General features: G+C 43.5%; 2 protein-coding genes across 2 annotated transcripts in view; both read left to right on the forward strand.

Moving 5' to 3' along the window:
• FNDC7 (fibronectin type III domain containing 7) overlaps positions 1 to 14,378 on the forward strand; it is a 184,844-nt gene extending 170,466 nt beyond the window's left edge. Inside the window, exon 13 of the transcript XR_014221004.1 lies at positions 14,077 to 14,378. The gene's annotated coding sequence lies outside the window, so the exon portion shown is untranslated. The remainder of the gene's footprint in view (positions 1 to 14,076) is intronic.
• VAV3 (vav guanine nucleotide exchange factor 3) overlaps positions 1 to 20,299 on the forward strand; it is a 218,184-nt gene that overhangs the window by 38,264 nt on the left and 159,621 nt on the right. The gene's annotated exons all lie outside the window — the stretch shown is intronic.

Consider the following 20,299-nt stretch of genomic DNA (forward strand, 5'->3'; position numbering starts at 1 on the left):
GTATCTGGATGAGTTTGAAAAGCAGAACTGGAGCAATTCTGTTGTTGTGGCATTTGGCGGAACGGGAGGAATAGTTAATTATTCATTAGTTTGAAGATCTAAAAACCTGCCTCAGACTGATTGGCATTTTCACCATCTGCTACAAGCCTCATTTAAATGAAAACAGATACTCAAACATTTCCACAATTTATATGGGCTGCTATTAAACTAATGCTTCAGGCTCTCCCATTAATGTCAATCCAATTATTTTTTGGTGAGTAATCATTTTATCAAGCAGAAATGTTGGCTTTTCTAGGGCAGAAGAACCATATGTGTTTTGTTTTTTAAAGAACAGAAAATCTTCACCCTGCTGAAATGGACAATGACAGACTCCGATCAGCTGTACTGGGAGTAAAAATTCCTTCCACTGTCCGATTGCCATTAAGATCTGCCATGCTTTGTGAACTGTGAAACACTAGCTGTTGTGTTCACACTTGCCTAACATGAAACATATGCACTGCGGCCTCTACAGTAAAGGGCAAATCACTGGCCCCTGCAAAGGAGATCATAGTCTGTGAAAACTCCTCGGTTCCAATCTGTCACTGAAGTCCCAAGCGGCCTCTGTGGCTATGAGTGCTTATGCACAGCCTAAACTGGTTCACTTGCTGCAGCTATGCCTAGACCTGGCCTCGGTAGTTCATGCTCTAGTGACCTTCCGTCTGGACTACTGCAATCCTCTCTACAGGGGCTGCTCTTGAAGACAGTCCAGAAGTTGCAGCTATTGTGGCTGGTGGATGGCAAATGGGGCAGCCCTAAGGGACCACCTGCCACCAGTCCAGAAAGCACTACACTGGCTGCCAGTGAGCTGCCAGACCCAATTCAAGGCATTATTACTAGTGTATCAAACCCTAAACACCTTGAGACCCAAGTACCTAAAAGTTCACTTCCCACAATATCAGCCATCTCTGTCCTTATGAATGGCAGGGGAAGCCTTGGTTAGTGCTGGTGCTGCCCTGCTGGTGTTAACCCATTACAGGGCCTTCTTGGTGGTGGTCTCCTGTTCATAGAATGCCCTTCTTGGCATGGTGCATCTGCCCCCCTCATTATTAACCTTTATGTGGAATTTTAAAACATTCCAATTTTTCTGGCATTTCATGGATGAAACATATTGTTGCTGGCAACTGTGAACTTACTTAGCAGTGGGGATATTTGACTGGCTTTTAAAACTGTTTACGTATATTGTTTATTGTTTGCTGCTCAGGGCTCCTTTGGGAGGAAGGGTGGGATAAAAATCTAATGATGATGCCTACATTATCTCTGATATTGAAGGTAATATGCTTCCTGGATGCAGTAGTAGTTTTTGGGTGAACATGAGTGGGAGAGTGCTATTGTGCTTATGTCTTACTTGTAGCTTCCCACACACTCTACTTGTTCGCTGTGGACTAGATAGGCCCAGCACTCTTCTCATGTTCTTCGAGGGGTTAGCTGTTTCCTGCTTGGGATTGTACATCACATTGGGATGGAAAGAGTCCAGTAATCTTCATACTTGTGCCGCCCTTCCTTTGCTTCCTGGAGAAGGAGATAACTGATGTTAATCTTCTAAGCTGTCATCCTGTTTCTCTAGAGCTATGGGGGCAGGAAAAAGATTGGATATAGTGGGTAGACAAATCAGTCTATTTCTAGTCCATGCCATTTTCACATGTGCTCATTCCTAAATCTGTTTCATCCTGTTTCCACGTTTTTTTTTTAAATCCAAACAAAAACCTGCATTTGAAATACACATTTCAAACATGGTTTCTCCTAAAATACAGATAAGTTTTATTTTCTAAAGGGGAATTTTAAAATATGCACTGATAAAATTTATTTTAAGCCAAGAACTGCATGACAAATACTTGGAGAAGTGCAGAGCTACGTTCTGATCCACACATGAGTTTGGTAGGCTCATGTCAGATATTGCAAGGACAGAATTCCCCAAGCATCCATACTTGTTGTTTAGTCGTTTAGTCGTGTCCGACTCTTCGTGACCCCATGGACCAGAGCACGCCAGGCACTTCTGTCCTCCACTGCCTCCCGCAGTTTGATCAAACTCATGCTAGTAGCTTCAAGAACACCATCCAACCATCTCATTCTCTGTCGTCCCCTTCTCCTTGTGCCCTCCATCTTTCCCAACATCAGGGTCTTTTCCAGGGAGTCCTCTCTTCTCATGAGGTGGCCAAAGTATTGGAGCCTCAGCTTCACGATCTGTCCTTCCAGTGAGCACTCAGGGCTGATTTCCTTCAGAATGGAGAGGTTTGATCTTCTTGCAGTCCATGGGACTCTCAAGAGTCTCCTCCAGCACCATAATTCAAAAGCATCAATTCTTCGGCGATCAGCCTTCTTTATGGTCCAGCTCTCACTTCCATACATCACTACTGGGAAAACCATGGCTTTTACTATACGGACCTTTGTTGGCAAGGTGATGTCTCTGCTTTTTAAGATGTTGTCTAGGTTTGCCATCGCCTTTCTCCCAAGGAGCAGGCGTCTTTTAATTTCGTAACTGCTGTCACCATCTGCAGTGATCATGGAGCCCAAGAAAGTAAAATCTCTCACTGCCTCCATTTCTTCCCCATCTATTTGCCAGGAGGTGATGGGCCCAGTGGCCACGATCTTCGTTTTTTTGATGTTGAGCTTCAGACCATATTTTGCACTCTCCTCTTTCACCCTCATTAAAAGGTTCTTTAATTCCTCTTCACTTTCTGCCATCAAGGTTGTGTCATCTGCATATCTGAGGTTGTTGATATTTCTTCCGGCAATCTTAATTCCGGCTTGGGATTCATCCAGCTCAGCCTTTCGCATGATGAATTCTGCATATAAGTTAAATAAGCAGGGAGACAATATACAGCCTTGCCGTACTCCTTTCCCAATTTGGAACCAATCAGTTGTTCCATATCCAGTTCTAACTGTAGCTTCTTGTCCCACATAGAGATTTCGCAGGAGACAGATGAGGTGATCAGGCACTCCCATTTCTTTAAGAACTTGCCATAGTTTGCTGTGGTCAACACAGTCAAAGGCTTTTGCATAGTCAATGAAGCAGAAGTAGATGTCTTTCTGGAACTCTCTGGCTTTCTCCATAATCCAGCGCATGTTTGCAATTTGGTCTCTGGTTCCTCTGCCTCTTCTAAATCCAGCTTGCACTTCTGGGAGTTCTCGGTCCACATACTGCTTGAGCCTTCCTTGTAGAATTTTAAGCATAACCTTGCTAGCATGTGAAATGAGTGAAATTGTGCGGTAGTTGGAGCATTCTTTGGCACTGCCTTTCTTTGGGATTGGAATGTAGACTGATCTTCTCCAATCCTCTGGCCACTGCTGAGTTTTCCAAACTTGCTGGCATATTGAGTGTAGCACCTTAACAGCATCATCTTTTAAAATTTTAAACAGTTCAGCTGGAATACCATCACTTCCACTGGCCTTGTTATTTGCAGTGCTTTCTAAGGCCCATTTGACTTCACTCTCCAGGATGTCTGGCTCAAGGTCAGCAACCATACTACCTGGGGTGTACGAGACATCCATATCTTTCTGGTATAATTCCTCTGTGTATTCTTGCCACCTCTTCTTGATGTCTTCTGCTTCAGTTAGATCTTTACCACTTTTGTCCTTTATTATGGTAATCTTTGTACGAAATGTTCCTTTCATATTTCCGATTTTCTTGAACAGATTTTCTGGTTCTTCCCATTCTGTTGCTTTCCTCTATTTCTTTGCATTGCTCGTTTAAGAAGGCCTTCTTGTCTCTCCCTTTTCATTCTACAGAGCTGCTCTCCGAGTGGTTTATACTCTGCAAGACTCTGCAAAACTCTGCTGCGCAACGACTGTATTATTGAGACAGTGAATCCGGTGCTCTCAGCTCTAAGCTGTGAGTCCACAGCACTGTGACCTGTTCCTGTGAGAAGGAGGTCTCTGGCGGTGCTTCCCAGCTCGCCTAGCCCAGTCGGGGTTGAGGTGCATGAGTCCAGTTGGTGCACTGGCTCTCCAGGGCGATGCTGACAGGAACCTCACTAGGGAGGTTGCAGTACTCATGGAGGCCTTTTCCCTCTTTGGGGAAGTACATGGATAGACAATATGGTGCCACCCAGATGGTGCTGCATTATAGCTTCCATCATCCCCAGCCAGCATGGCCAATGGTCTGTGACAATGGGAGTTGCATTGCAGCAACATCTGGATGGCACTACGTGGCCTAGGGTTGCCATATTTCAAAAAGTGAAAACATACACAGAAAAGTTCTTGAGATTTTTTACAAAGTTATTGGCTACTTTCAGGTGCAGTATTCCAGATGTATGGCAACTCTATGTTGCCTGTCTCTGGTTTGGTACATCTTTCCGAACTTAAAAATGGAAAGGGTAATGCTGGTGGTTAACAGAAGAGGTTTGACTCTCTCAAGGCAAATCTTTAAAAAAATGTAGTATAAACACTGACAACTAGGAAACATCATCCTGCGAGTGCTCAAGTTGGAGAACAGCCTTTACCAAAGGTGTCATGGGCTTTGAAGACACTCAGGACAAAAGGGAGAAACGTGCTAAGAGGAAGACACATTTGGCAAACCCTCACCATGATCAACTCTCACCTGGAAGGACGTGTGGATCCAGAACTGGCCTCTGTGGTCCCTTACAGACTCACTGTTAAAACCGTGTTCATGGAAGACACTCTTACTTGGCTATTAAAGGTAAAGGTAAAGGTACCCCTGCCCGAACGGGCCAGTCTTGACAGACTCTGGGGTTTGTGCGCCCATCTCACATCTAGAGGCCGGGGGCCAGCGCTGTCCGGAGACACTTCCGGGTCACGTGGCCAGCGTGACAACGCTGCTCTGGCGAGCCAGAGCCGCACACGGAACGCCGTTTACCTTCCCGCTGGTAAGCGGTACCTATTTATCTACTCGCCCCCGGGGGTGCTTTCGAACTGCTAGGTTGGCAGGCGCTGGGACCGAGCAGCGGGAGCGCACCCCGCCGCGGGGATTCGAACCGCCGACCTTTCGATCGGCAAGCCCTAGGCGCTGAGGCTTTAGCCCACAGCGCCACCCGCGTCCCCACTTGGCTATTAGTGATCACCAAAGAAGAAGAAAAGAAGAAGACATCAGATCAGGATGGAGAGACTCTGCTAAACTTGCATGGTCCTGCTCTTCCTCCCTTTCCTGTGTCTCTTTGAAGAAGATGATGCCACCTTTCTAAGCTGCCATGCCATTTCGCAAGCACTGCCATTTCACCATAAGACTGTTCTGAAAAAGAAGAAGAAGAAGAAGGGGAAAAGGAATCCTCCCACTTCCTCATGTTTTCGTAGAGAAATGCATCTAGGAAAAAGGAACAAGCCTAGATGAAGCAGCAGGCATAGGTACTTTTATTTGCTGCATGTGTATAGGAATTAATATGGTAACAGATGGGAAAGTGCTGCTGCTTTTTTATTACTGGGCCTGCTGTGTCCCCTGTGTTTCCTGATATATAAACTGCAGCATCCAGAAGGGCAATATGGCTTATCAGTAGGCTAATCCTGCTTCACTCTGACTATTACTCCACAGTGTGCAAGGCGGAGGGAGGGCCACCAACCTCTCTGGATCATCTTCCCACTTACAGGAGTGAGGAAAAAAGAGCACAGTCTGGAGGTGACATCTGTTAAGCTAACTGTCAAATTATCATAATGGCTGGCTTGTATTCAAGAGTGAGCAGAGAGAACAGGTTGAAGGAGGAACACAAGCAGTATTTTTTTTTTTTTTAAAAAAAGAAAGAAATCTGTCTGCATTTAACCTAAGTGGGTTCTTCAGTTTTGAACATCTTGCCATAGATCCTGAATTGGTTGAATTTGCCACATACAATGGATTGCAGTAGCATCATTTCAGAGCAATAAATGGGGGCACTAGGATTTTAACTTTAGCTAGGTGAAATCTTACTAGCAGCTTGCTGTTGGGTATGACTGGAAATCACTTGTAGTTCCATCTATTCGCCACCCCGCATCCAGTGATAAAATGCCACCTCAGTCAAGAAGATCTTGTAACAGTTACAGGCAATGTTAAGCCTGGTAGCCAGATCAGACACACACTCATTGTGGCATAAAATTTATACAGGGGTGGCTAACTGGTGGCCAACTCCCATCAACCCCATGCAACATGGCCAGTGGTCAAGGGTAATATGAGTTGGAGTCAAGCACCATCTTGATGGACACAGGTTAGTCACCCCTGATTTATATCCTGCCCAGGGTGAGGGACGATGACGCATATTTCTCTTAGTGGCTTAGGAAATAAGCTAAGACAAAACCGGCAAAAGATATAGCAAAACCAAAGATATGAAGTATTAAAAACAGCCCATAGAAGTAGCATAAGCACCAGTTTTAGAGGGAGCGAAAATGCCACGGATAATAAACATCCCTGTCATTGTGAATTGAAGTTCTCTCTCTGTCTCTGCGCAGGTTTCTAGTTGCAGCCATGACAGACTGTGCCATGGTTGTGAATTTTTATTGATTTTACTGTTTTATCTTTCGTAAACCACTTTGAGGTTTTGTTTTGTTTTTACAATCAAGCGGTATATAAATTTTGTGAAATACATAATAACATAAAATAATGTGTGGGAGCACGGTTCTAGGTAAAAGGAAGTGAGTTTGCTTTTTGCAATTCCATTCAGAAAATCATTCTGAACTCATTGTGAGAAATGACTCTGTTGAGCAAGAAGTAGATTTCATGGAAGGCTGGAGTTCTGAAGGGGGAAGTTCTACAAATACAGTGAATCAGGTTACTTACAGGTTACTTACAATCCAGGTTACTTATAATGCATTAACAGTGCAATTGTACATGTTGCATTTAATGTGGCTTACTCTCCAGGAAAGTTATTGTTGTAATGAACCTCAAGAAATCTAGACAGCTGCTTGATGATTCATTTCCAATGGATCTTTAATGGATCCCTATGGTAGTATTTGGTTCCACCAGTTGCCTGAGGTTGTTACCTCACCTTGACTCATGGAAACACCAATCCTACACAGCCTCTCTTGGGCCCTGCCAAGCTAGAGAGAGAAATTGCATGACTCTGCTGCCCTACCCTTGCCTGTGGTTAAACGAAGCACTTTTGCCAGCTCCTCTGCCATAGCAGCAAGTCCTGGATGCCCTCTTCACAGCTGTTACCGCTGCTTGGACCAGTGACAACTACCCTTGGCCATGCAACAGGGTACCAGAGCTCTGTAGCTTTCCTTCCTAGTCACAGCAGGTACTGTTGGAAACAGATTAATGGCAACTGCTGGGACATTGCTGGACCCTCCTTCTCCACCCAGCTGGGGGTGGGGTGTTGCGGACTCTATAGTACATTGCAGATCTGTTCTTGTGGATCAGCTCTAAAATATTCAGAGCCGCAGACTTAAAAGATGGGCTCATTTTATAGCCATGATTGTTCATTGCTGCAGCAATCTTCCCCCTAGGCTTCCTAATAATGGGGAACAGCATAATTGTGCAATCAGTTGATTCTCCCCACTCAGCTTTCATCATTCACATACTTTGAAGTCTTCTTTGCCTAGATACTGAAATATTTTAGTCTGATTTTTTAAAAATAAAGTGGCCCTGATTCTTTCACATATTTCAGAAGAGCTATGCAAAAGTCAAGCAAAGTATTTCCCCAAACCACTTTTCCTGCTTGGCAGGGGGTTGGACTCGATGGCCCTTGTGGTCTCTTCCAACTCTATGATTCTATGAACTTAAATAGTCACCTCGTGTGGAGGCAGTTCACACTTCACTTCTTAAGGTGCTTTTAAAACTGCAAAATATGGATGCAGTGGTAATGGTACACGTGCACTTTAAAAGGCTGATGCCCCTGTAACAGGCATGTAAGCAGCAGCTGGGAAAGGCTCAAGGTTTTGGGGGAGCCCTGGGCAAGATGCCCTCAGTTTTTTCACTGGTTGCTCAGTCAGAGATGGCAGCTGAACAGACCACAGTAGTGAGGAGCAACAGCAGTAGGCCCAAGGAGCTATTGGTGGTGGTGGTCAGCAGTGTGGCATGGGCCCTGGCAGATCCCCAGTGATATAACCCTGACACAGGCTGGGGTTAAAGGACTGGTCCTTTCTATGTTATTGCAGGGAAAACTGTCTCTTTGCACAATTTTTCATCATTCACAATGGATGGGAATTCACATGCGTTTTGCCATTTAAGCTTGGGTACTTAGCATGCCTGAGTCTTAAAAAAAACACGAATCAACCCTTTGGCTCCAGTCCTAAGCACACTTACTTGGAAACACTGAAGTCAGTGGGGCTTTCTTCTAAGTAAACATCATTAGGATTTGGCCGGAGGTTTTAATTTAGAAGAAGTTGTCAATTTTAAGAATAAAATCTTAGATGCTCCCATACCCCTGGGTTAATTGCCTCCTTTCCCTCCAGCGTAATCTAGCAGTAAAACATGCCCTGCATTACAGCTGCCGCCATTGACTCTCTGAGCATTAACTTGCTTGGCTCAGCAATTTTATTGTCTTTCAAAGGTAAAGCATCTTCAAATGGACCTCTGGGGAAGCTTTTATAGCAATATGGATTCTTGTCTTTACTTACTTTTCACAAAATCCTTTTCATAGTAGTGGCAGCAGCTGAACAGGACGGTAGAACTCTGGCTCCCATTCTGACACATGCAACTGGTGTATCTCTGCCATGTTTTAAAACAGTGACAGGGAACCTGTGGCCCTCCAGAGATGGCTGGACTTCAATTCCCATCATGCCCGGCCATTGGCCATGCTGTCTGGGGCTGATGGGAGTCTTAGCCCTGCAACCACATTAACCTTAGCTCAGCTGACCTTATTGGAGAAGGTCATTGGAATTTGTTGTAGATAGGTAGCCGTGTTGGTCTGCCATAGTCAAAATTAAAAAAATTCCTTCCAGTAGCACCTTAAAGACCAACTAAGTTAGTTCTTGGTATGAGCTTTCGTGTGCATGCACACTTCTTCAGATACACATCTGAAGAAGTGTGCATGCACACGAAAGCTCATACCAAGAACTAACTTAGTTGGTCTTTAAGGTGCTACTGGAAGGAATTTTTTTAATTGGAATTTGTGATACTTGCTGCAAATCTGGCCTTCCAGCAACCCTGCTTTTGGTTATCATACGCCTGCAATACTGCTTCATTTCAAAAAATGTACAAGAATGCAGGAAGCAACATTTATTCCTGCAAACGTAGGTTCTTAGTGTGTTTTGTCCAGTATCTCTGTTCACCCTTGTGGTTATTTGCAGGTGGCAAACTTATAACCTGCTTCCTATTATTAGGTAATAACTGTATAAGATAATTTCACACTATCAGTAGCTTTGCAGATAAGTAGATAACTTGCTTCCGCTAGATGAAGGTGGAAAGAGAATGGGCAAGATCCACCACATTTTAAAGAGCTACTGTAACCGCACCTGTCATGGTATATTATGCATATACAGTGGATGTGTACAGTAGTACCTCTGGTTACGTACTTAATTCATTCTGGAGGTCCGTTCTTAACCTGAAGCACCACTTTAGCTAATGGGGCCTCCCACTGCTGCTGCGCCACCGCCGCGCGATTTCTGTTCTCATCCTGAAGCAAAGTTCTTAACCTTTTTACATTTAGCCATTTGCACAAGAGGAAAGCTGGGAGGAGCCCCAGAAGATGGAGATTTGCAGGGGCCTCAGAGAAGGAGAGAAGCAGCAAGCTGATAAGCCACTGTTGGTTGAGGTGTAGCTGGCAGGCGAAATGCCCAAAGAGACAAGCCCTGTTCATGTGTTCAAAGTATGTACGTAGGGAACGAAGGATAGAGAGGCTGCCTTGGTACATCAGATGACTTCACCCCTGATCTAAAGTGGTGATCTGAAGAGAGGGTCCTTTGTGCAATCAGATGACTGAACTTTGAATCCTCTGTGGCCACCAGGAGCTTTGTGCAGGCTTTCCTGACATGGGGAAGGCTCCTAGTGCATTTAGCTAAACATGCAGATTTTCTTTCAGACCTTTGGCCTCAATGCACGCAGACTGGAGGCAGAAACAGAGCCAGCAGGGATGGCATGCCTGTCTCTGCACTCCCTGTGTCCTTTGGAAAAGGGCTAAAGCCAGTGATTGTTCAGGGTAGAAGGGCTTGCTCAACTCCACCCCAGCACTTAAACAATGTGTGAGCGGGTCGAGGGACATATCTCTGTCACATGCACCAGTCACATACTCAGCAACTCTGCAAAGTGGCCTGACATGCATTCCAAAACGTCCTGAACCAGTCAGGATTCCCCCTCAAGCAAAGAAGGGCTACATGTGTACATCAGTGCACAATAGGGCCACTTCATAAGGCTTCTAAATTCATGACCCATAGTCAACATATATGTCAGAAGCAGGAGCTGAGATTCCACAGTGCAGCCCAGTGAGCTCCCTTGCTTCCATGGTGAGTGTGAGATGGGGCCTGTTTATGAACACACAGTCTGCTCACGATAATGGTGAGATTCAAACCAGCTCTCCACCCTGATCCCAGCCCTCAGCCACTGCTCTTCACCTGGCCTTATTCCATCCGATGGAATTTAATGGCTCCATATCATCATGCTACACTTCATCCTTAACACGTTAGGTGTCGCAGCAATTTTAGTGCAACATACTGCCAAGTAAATTTGCTTAAGGTTGTAGCCTGCGTTTCTGACCTTTTAAAAACCATTTCCCTCCCCTCTGATGGTTAAAACAGACCTTCAAAGAGTTGGGGGTTATTCACTGGTTGTTTTTATTCTATAGCCGTTTGGGTTTTTAGCTAGCAATGTGAATGGTGAAAAATGTGTAGGAAATATTGATAAAACAGAATAAACAGGGACACGCAGAGAGGCAGCCCTGACCTAGACTGGAGAACTAAAACTCATTTTTTTTTGCCAGTGCCTACTGCTATCAGACATGGGAACTGTTAAATGCAAAGGAAAGCTCAAACTGAACCCTACTGAACCTTGTTATGGTATCACTGGGAGCCCCTGCTGGTTCCATTAGTAATGGGGCTTCTGGAAGTTTTGTTTCAGCAGATTTTTCAAAGTGCTGTTATTACACTGGGAAAATACAGAGAAAGACACTCACTCTAGTTTTGTTTTTGTTTTTTTAAAAAAGGGGCTTCCTGTGGTTTATGTCACAGTCTCAGCCGTTGGATACATTTGCTTTTGGCACAATGACTTAGAATCTCTTGTCAGTTGTTGAAAACCAAAATACAAAAAACCAGAACTTTTCTTTTTCTTTTGATTATGTCAAGCTTGGAACAATGTAAATTCCTGGCTGGGAGACGAAAGGGGGTTCTCAAGGATCTGGCAAGTCACTATATGTGTTTGGCTGTGCTGCATTTTGACTTGGTGGAGTAACCCATTGTGCAGGGCTGGTCTCCTTTCAGCGGCCTGCCCGTAATGCGATTTACTGTGCATAATTATGACTTCTGCATTTTAACCATTTCATGTGTAACGTGAAGATGTGGCTGGTGCAGAACGCAGCTGTCCACGTCCTGACACAAATTAAACACGGTGACATTGCATACCCGTCCAGTTTCGAAGCCACTGCATTGGCTGCCTATATGCTTCAGGCTGCGAAGCAAGGAAGTGAGGATTCCTAGGTAAAATCCTCCCTCTATTGTGTGGGCAGGTAATCCCTCCCCTACCTGGCCTGGTCTCCTTGGCAACGCTTCCCCCAGGTGGGATTGGACAACTGACTGAGGTAGGCGGAGACCTCCAGGTATCACACCTGAGGGAAGGCAAGCCAAGCCTATGCTGATGGAGCCGCTCCAGATCCAGGGGCTGCACGCGCCCACGCAAAGGGCGCCCCCCGTTTTAAGCAGGGAGCGGTCATTCTCTGTACCTTTCGCAAAAGGAAAACAGGGACGCTCTTTTGTGCTTGAAAAAGCACTGCTGTTGGTGGCAGAGAAAACCCCCGCTGTGTCACCTTCACCTGGGGTATTCCTTTATTCTTGGAGGGGGGCAGGAACCATCTCTATATGACTGAAAAGCAAAAAGGGTGTATGTTTTAAATAAGATAATATGGTAATTACTTGTGTCAGAATGTGTCAGAACTATTCGAAATCATCCTCTCTCCTGCTGCAACTTGCGAAGTGCGAGGCTATATGGTCATCTGGTGTCTTAGGATGCAATCCTATACAGTGGTACCTTGGGTTAAGTACTTAATTCATTCCGGAGGTCCGTTCTGAACATGAAACTGTTCTTAACCTGAAGCACCACTTTAGCTAATGGGGCCTCCTGCTGCCGCCGCGCCGCCACACGATTTCTGTTCTCATTCTGAAGCAAAGTTCTTAACACGAGGTACTATTTCTGGGTTAGCGGAGTCTGTAACCTGAAGCGTATGTAACCCAGGTACCACTGTATACACACTTGTTAAGAAATAAGTTCTGTTGTGCTCAGTGGGACTATATGCTCTTACAGGGTTACTATATTATTATTGTTAAAGGTGCCAGAGTTTGGCCAAAAAAGAACAATGCATCCCCCCTCAAATGACTGCCAAATTGTCAGTGGATGGGCAAGGCCCACCCCCATTTTGTTTGTTTGACAGCCATTTATTGCAATCTATCCATTTATTGCAATAGTGACTCCCCTGGAATGTGGGAGCATCAACATGCTCTCCCTCATTCGATCCACCCACTCCCTCCAACTGAAGGATAGGGCAAAAGCTGTTTTGTGAAACAGAACACTTTCAGATTGAGAGTCAGAGAGTGACCTAAAGGGTCAAGAAGACACCTTTGGGACTGCTGCGCTACCTCTCTAGGGCCCTGATGTGGAGCAGTGGTTTTGCTGCTTGTGAAAGTGCTGTGCTCCCTTTCTCCATCTATACTCAATCGGTATGCATGTAAATGAAACCAAATACTATAAAAACACTGTAAGCCCTTAGTGACCACTGCCTCCAAAGGAAACAGCACACACACTGGAGAATCAATATACAGTCCATCCCCTTCACACACAGAGGAAACTAACTTCTAGAAATCTGTGGAAGAAGCCTGAAGTATGCCATCTCTAGGAACTCACACAAACCCAAATTTTGATAACTTCCTCTAAAGCAAAACAAGGACAAAATAGGGGACATAACAGAGACATTTGTTGGAAACCTGGGCAATCTCTGGTAAATACCGGTAGCTATCAGTGGAGTATGTATGTATGTATGTATGTATGTATGTATGTATGTATGTATAATCTATCTATCTATCATCTATCTATCTATCTATCATCTATCTATCTATCTTTATCATCTATTTATCATCTATATATCTATCATCTATCTATCTAATCACCATTATTCTTCTCTCTCTCTGTCTCTCTAGCTAACATCTATCTATCATCTATCTATCTATCATCTATCTATCTATCTATCTATCTATCTATCATCATCTATCTATCTATCTATATCATCGTCTGTCTGATGGAATGCATCTCCCTATATGTTCCCATACATTTCAGATGCTAAGAGAAAGGACCCAAAGTGTGTATGCAGTTACAGGGGACTTGAAAAATGACATTTCCCTTTGCTGGGATGACTGATGGGCAACTTTGCCTACTTTAAAATTTCATCAAAAGGATTTATGTAACTTATTAATTACTCTAGTAAGTCTGGTTGTTTTACATTGCTTTAAGATTCCCTCTCCCCAGTAAAAGGGGGGGAAATGCTTTAGGGCTCCTACAGAAACTATCTGGCTGCAGGTCTGATCTGTAAGTTCCCTTAATTGCAGTTGCTACAAGAGTCCTCATTTGTTGAGGCCTCCCACTCATCTCCTTTGTGAGAGTTTTTCAGCAATGCTTCCTTTGCAGCAATGCCAAATGATGCCTGTGGCTTTCTGTCAAATCCGTTCTTAAGGCTCTTCGGGAAAGCTTCTTAGAACATATGGATGAGGCAAAAAGTTGGGGAAAAGAAAAAGACAACAGGTTTAGGACTAGGAAATAAGCTGTTATTATATTTAACCCCTAATCCAAGAATAATAACGCACACCTCAAGTGAGACCTATAACAACATGATTATGTAAGGACAGACACTTGGAGAAATGAGTTTACTTCATATATGATAATAGTGAATAATGATCTGATCCGTGCAAATTAGATGAACTGGCCTATCTCCCCAACTGCTGAAATGCCCTTCTGACTGCTCCCTGATTTTGTGGATTTTCCTAAAGTTAAAGGTAAAGGTAAAGGTACCCCTGCCCGTACGGGCCAGTCTTGCCAGACTCTAGGGTTGTGCGCCCATCTCACTCAAGAGGCCGTGGGCCAGCGCTGTCCGAAGACACTTCCGGGTCACGTGGCCAGCGTGACATCGCTGCTCTGGCGAGCCAGAGCCGCACACGGAAACGCCGTTTACCTTCCCGCTGGTAAGCGGTCCCTATTTATCTACTTGCACCCGGAGGTGCTTTCGAACTGCTAGGTTGGCAGGCGCTGGGACCGAACGACAGGAGCGCACCCCGCCGCAGGGATTCGAACCGCCGACCGGCAAGCCCTAGGCGCTGAGGCTTTTACCCACAGCGCCACCTGCGTCCCTAAAGTTAGAACTGCACTAAATATTGTCCAGTATTGATTTCTGGCCTGACAGTAGTGTGAGTAGAAATATTAACCTCAGGATACTTTAATTGTGAGAATATCTGCCATTTTTTCAGTTGTGTTTGTTGCCACTGATACCTATGCCAGCTCAGTGCCATTTTTTACCTTTTGGCTGCTGCTTTTTCCTTCTTTGTCTCCCTTCTCACCAAGAGAGCTCTTGAAATAAGATGCAACATCTGTTAGCATCTGAATTTACAAAATATAATTTTAATAGCAGATTCTCCCTCCAGCTTAAATAAAGCATCCTACAAATATCAACAACAGCAACAAAGAAAGAGGAAAAAGCAACAACCTAAAATACTGGGGTGGGGGGAGGAAAGAAGCAAATATACAAAAACAATGCTTCATGAAGATTGCTTTTAAAATGGTATTTTTTACCAATTTTAAGGGATTCTGGATGGCTATAATCAAGAAAAAAACAGTGGACCACATGATTATCTGAGACATAGATTACCGTAACCATTAGAGAAGGTGGAGCTCAAAGCTGTCTGGGTATTGTGTATTATAACATTGAAGGAGGGATGTTTGAGCAGTTGTTTTTCTGTGAATGCCAAAGTGAAACTGAGCTGATTCACACTTCCTGGACTTACGTGCAGATTGGGACATACTTATCCTTCAGGTTTTGTCCTCCAACGGATTTTTGCAATACAGTTCTCTAAAAAAAGAAGCTTGCAAAAATTCATTAAAATGTGTATTTTAGGACAAGATACATTTACCCCAAATAAGTACATTGAGATAAAGTACACATTTAAATGTGTACTTCAATATGGACATTTGTGCTGATTTTTTGGGGGTGGGGTGTGTGCAGATTCATCTGGAAATGGGATGGGATGGACTTGTGAATGAACGCATGCAAAACGGATGCACACTGGCTGATTCATCCATTCCTTCCTCAAAGCTCTTTCTGCTTATTTGAGTTCTGTGAATGAAAGGCACTCTAGAAAGTCCCAAGAGCAAAGCAGAGTCTCCTTTATTATTTTTTCAGATGCCCAAGATCTGCATCCTGGCAATGAAAACAGGCTCCAGGGCTAATTGAAGGTCCTAATGATAAATGGGCTCAGGCACACTGCAAAAGGAAAGACTTTCAATCCTGGGTGGATTTAGCTTAGATATTTTTTTTAAAAAATGTAGAAAAAGAAAAAGAAAAAAGGAAAGTTAGAATGATTACTTCTCCTATGCAGTAAGAGTATGATAAGAAGCAAACTGGTTGTAAATTAAAGGTAAAACTACATTTAACATTCCTGAAAATTGTACTTATGTTTTGTAGTTCAGGCATAGACTCTAGGGGCATTGTGCAATTTATTTCCTTTGGTATTTCTGAGAAAAGACTGAGCAGGCAGCTGACAGAACTGCTTTGGGCTTCTTCTTCTTAGGAAAGAATGATAGAGTAGATTATTTTCTTGCAAAGGACACACTTGACTGGATAATGTTCATGTTACTTGCAACTTCAGTCCTCAGTCAATGGGGCAATGGCATACATGAGTGAGCTTGGTGCACTCCATTTGATTATACTGATCAGTTTCATGGGTCGACAAATGTGCAAATATCATTTCTTAAGACTGTTTGCCTTCCTAAATTCCAGTTCAAAAACTGAACTGCTCAAGGGGGCTTGCAAAGTAAATTTAAAACCAACAGAAGGTCATTAAAATACAAGAAAAAAACAGAATCACAAAACAATGCATGCTGTCAATGAAGGAAGAACAGGCATCAAAATAAATAAAAGAATTCACACAAACACAATCCAACCAAGTGGCACCCTATCCAAGGAGCATTTTTGGCACCCCCTCTATTTGTTTCGTATGCCTCATTTTAAAAATTATATTTGAAGGCAGTTTTGCAAAATTTGATGTGCTATTTTTGCATGCATGATTTATCCTTGTCATGTAAGACAATTAAATTTAAATTTGAAAAGATATTGCAATACTGGCACTGCAGGTCAATTATACTAGCTTTACAAGTGAGTGTAACTTCTTTGTATTCTTTGTTCCAGATGTTAAGGAGATAAACACAGGAGTGCCCTCCAAGTACAGCAATCCAGTTTCCTGCCCCTAAATCCAGCCCCCTTGCAATTGTCTCCCATGCATATGGTTAAAGAGAAGGGCTTTGAGATTAAAAAAAAAATGACATTCAAACATCCCTGAGAGCTGACACCTTTCACTTTAGAGATTAAGAATTATGTGCTATCAACCCCCTTTGCTCCAAATAAGATTAATTGATTCAGATAAAACTATCTTTATTAGAAAGTGCTCAATGGGATTAGTAAATGTATTTTCTGTCAGACCATCCTTTCCCTATAAAACTGACATTATATAAGTTCCAAAGCCTCATTTAGCAGATAGACTCTAGAAACTCAACGATAGGCTCCTATCAGCATGTGTGCTGTTCATTTTCGAGCTCAGTGAAGCCAAGTTCTCTATCAGTGTGATCAAGTGGCACTAATTTAAAGTGCTGCTTCTCTGCACCCAGGATAAAAGATGAATTGGCAGGCATGCACATGAGTTAGTTGTGCCGGTTGTTGCTCTCATTCTACACGATCACATCAGTTCTTCCATAATCCATATGGGGATGGAAGTCTTTGCACCTTTCCCTATTGCAAATTACGTTTGTAGCTAGGCATGCAAATAGGTGATGTCACAAAGATACTGCCCCATACGGCCTGGCAATTTATGCTGTTCCTGGAGGGAAGGCATATTTAGAGCCTCTCCCTCTCTCAGCGCTGTCCCAAGACATGCTGCTACCTGACGCGTACAAGAAAAAGGCACTCCTTGGTTGCACTGTTTGCTGAATCATCTACTGTCAGCAGCAGGATATTGATACTTTGAAATGGCTCTGTGCCATCTGCAGTCACCAGCATAGAGCCACAAAACCTAATGCCTGACATGATGTTGACATCACCTATTGCATTTGGGGGGGGGATTTAAGACTGAGGTTGCCTGCCACTGATGGTCCAGAGCCAAAACAGAGGTCAGCTACGATCAGCTTCCTTCACCTTAGTCTCTTGTAGAGCTCAGAAAGGAGGAAGATGGGGGCAAAACTAGAATTAGTTGGCTCTGCCTGCCATTGGCTCTGGCTCCTCCTACTGTTGAGGTCCCTGCCTTCTGCTCCACTAGCTCCAACAGGCACCAGCCACTACTGGTAGAAGCATTGAATGAACATAGCAAGCTGCATGCAAAACAGATGCTTTACCACTGAACCACAGCCTTCCTGAATTAGCTGTGTCAGGAGTGGGTGTCAGGAGCAGGTCAGCATTAACTCACATGGTTACCGTAACTCTTTATTCAAAGAAACAAGACCTAGTGAGCCCCGGAAGATCTTGTCCCAATGAGGCAGTTGTGAGGACTGAAGGTCCCACCTCCCCATTGTTCTCTAAGTCTCCTTCTCTCCTGGGTCCTTCCCAAGCAATCTGATACTTTGTGGCCTTGGCTGTATTTGCTCCACCCTCTTCATACTTCTTCTGGTTCTGGAAGACCAGGGACAAGAAGAGCTGATTGGAGCTGGAGGGAGAGACCCCCCTCCGGCTTCTTCAATAGCCTGTCTCATCTCTGCTTCTTGGTCCCCCTCCTCTCTCTAGCCTTCACTTCTGCCTCTGATTCGGGACTGTTCTCTGCCACAGACTCTTCCTGCTCACTAAACCCTGTTACCTCTTCAGCTTCCCACACCTCCTTCTCCCAGTCTGCTCCCTCCTCTCCCTCTGACCACTCATCATCATCCCACCACTAGTCCCCTTGGGGTGTTCCCTTGGGGATTCCCCAGCTGATGCCTCCCACCACTCCTCTGCATCCAGCCAGTCCATGATATCCATACAAAGGGTCTAATATTTATGTAAAACACTGTGTGCATTTACAGTTTGGCTCCCCTTCATAAGGGCTCTTCCCTCAAATTTCCATGGGAGAAAAAACGATATCTTCCCACATAAAGCTAAATAATCAACCAAAACAGACATAAGAAAGCGGGAAAGCATCAAGAACTCGAAGCTGGTGATGACAGCTATTACTTAGTGTTACAGAGAGCTATTCTTTCAAAGTTAATTGAAAGTAAGTCTCTCTCTCTCTCTCTTTCTCTCTCTCTCTGTGTGTATGAGAGAGAGAGAGAGAGATGACCAGGATGAGGATTGCCACATTTCTCCTGGAAAAGGCCCTGTGTCTTGATGGTGAAAGCTGCACTGCTTGAATATCCATTTGCCAAAGGGACAGAGCTTTTCCTCAATAAAAAAGTGGGAATCTTCCACACTTGTCTGCAAAAGGTCTGCATCACCTCAATAAAAGCCACCCTAGGTATCACCTCCACCCCATGGAATGTTATTTTGAAATAAAATTAACAGCAAAAACATGTAACAGCAAAGCAAGATTGTTAAAGGAATAATATCCTTGGAATATTGTGGCTTGTGGAAGAACCATGTTAAAACAGTCTTAGGAGCTTGCTAACCATGTCATCTATAAGTTATATGTATCATCATGGTTAGAATAAATATAAGCACCTCTACGTTATTGGAATGTGATCAGCAGACTGGGGATGTTCCCACTTACAAAATAAACAGAAACCCTGGTGCCTCATGTAGGTTGAAGAAACTGATGTAGCAGGTACTAATTGGTTTAGGTTTTTTTTAAACACAGTTTCATAGGGACAATGTTATCTTTTATCTAGTAAATCTATCTACCAGCTTTGACTACAATCCAGGCTACTATATTTTAGGATCCAGATGCCACATACCTGATTTGACATGCCTAGGCTTGTACTGCAGGTATGCTACCCCAAGCACAGTTAGTATTAAAGTCTCACTGAGCATAGCTAAACTTATTTCTGAATAAGTATGCATAGGATGGGACTCTAATTATACCTTAAAATCTGAACCCTTAAGCTATGTATAAATGTTGCAAATACAATAATTAGGTAAGGTGCCCTTGTTCTGTTTTGTTTTAGTAGAAATTTAGTAGTGAAGGCTTTCCTTTACTTAATCTTCATACTGCAAAAACATGCCCTTTTGAAAAATCTGGCATGCAGGACTCCTGCCAGAAAAAAGGCAGGAACTGAACAGATGAGATTTTGAACTATGAACCCTGATACATTCATGATGTTGATTCTGTCGCCTTGGGCTAGTCTATTTCTCTCAGCTTAAGCTACCTAACAGGATTGTTGTTAGGATAAGATGGGGGTGGGGGTGGTGAGAGAACCATACATTCAATGGGGCACGTTGTAACTTTACAGTGGAATTTTCTGAATGTCTACTCAGCAGTAAGCTCCATTGAGTTCAACGGGAGTTACTCCTAGGCATTCTTTGAGCACAATGGATAAAAATGTAATAAAATAAATAAACTGCGGGAATTATTAGATAACCGCAGAAGCTTCCTACTGCTTGTAAACAAACAATTATTTTTGTCTTGACTGTTTAAAGATTGTTGCCCATAAAAGCAAGTATCAATTTTATGTCAGGAACATGTTATTTACTTTCCGCTATTTTGTGTCTCAGCAGGCAAATCAAAACATCGCTTCAAATCCCCTGCAAAATAAAATGCTATATACTTATTTCAGTCACTCAGATCTTGGGTGCTCACATGTTCATTTTAAGGTTGCCTACTGGATATTTATATGCAGTTTATTGTAATTATTCCAACTCAATTTTCTTTGTAAGCTGCCCAGATAATGTCTATTATAGGATAGCCCGTAAATAGTATAAACAAACTCCATGATCATTCTTGTGATAAGTGTGGAAGTGTACAGTAATTATATGAAAAGAAATTTGATGTACATGTGTGAACCACCAGCCCTTCTGGTCATTAGCTTCTAGGCTGCTTTTTAAGCACAGTT

The sequence above is a fragment of the Podarcis vaucheri genome (genome assembly GCF_965113315.1).
Source record: "Podarcis vaucheri genome assembly, chromosome: 6".
In the NCBI taxonomy this organism is placed as follows: Eukaryota; Metazoa; Chordata; class Lepidosauria; order Squamata; family Lacertidae; genus Podarcis; species Podarcis vaucheri.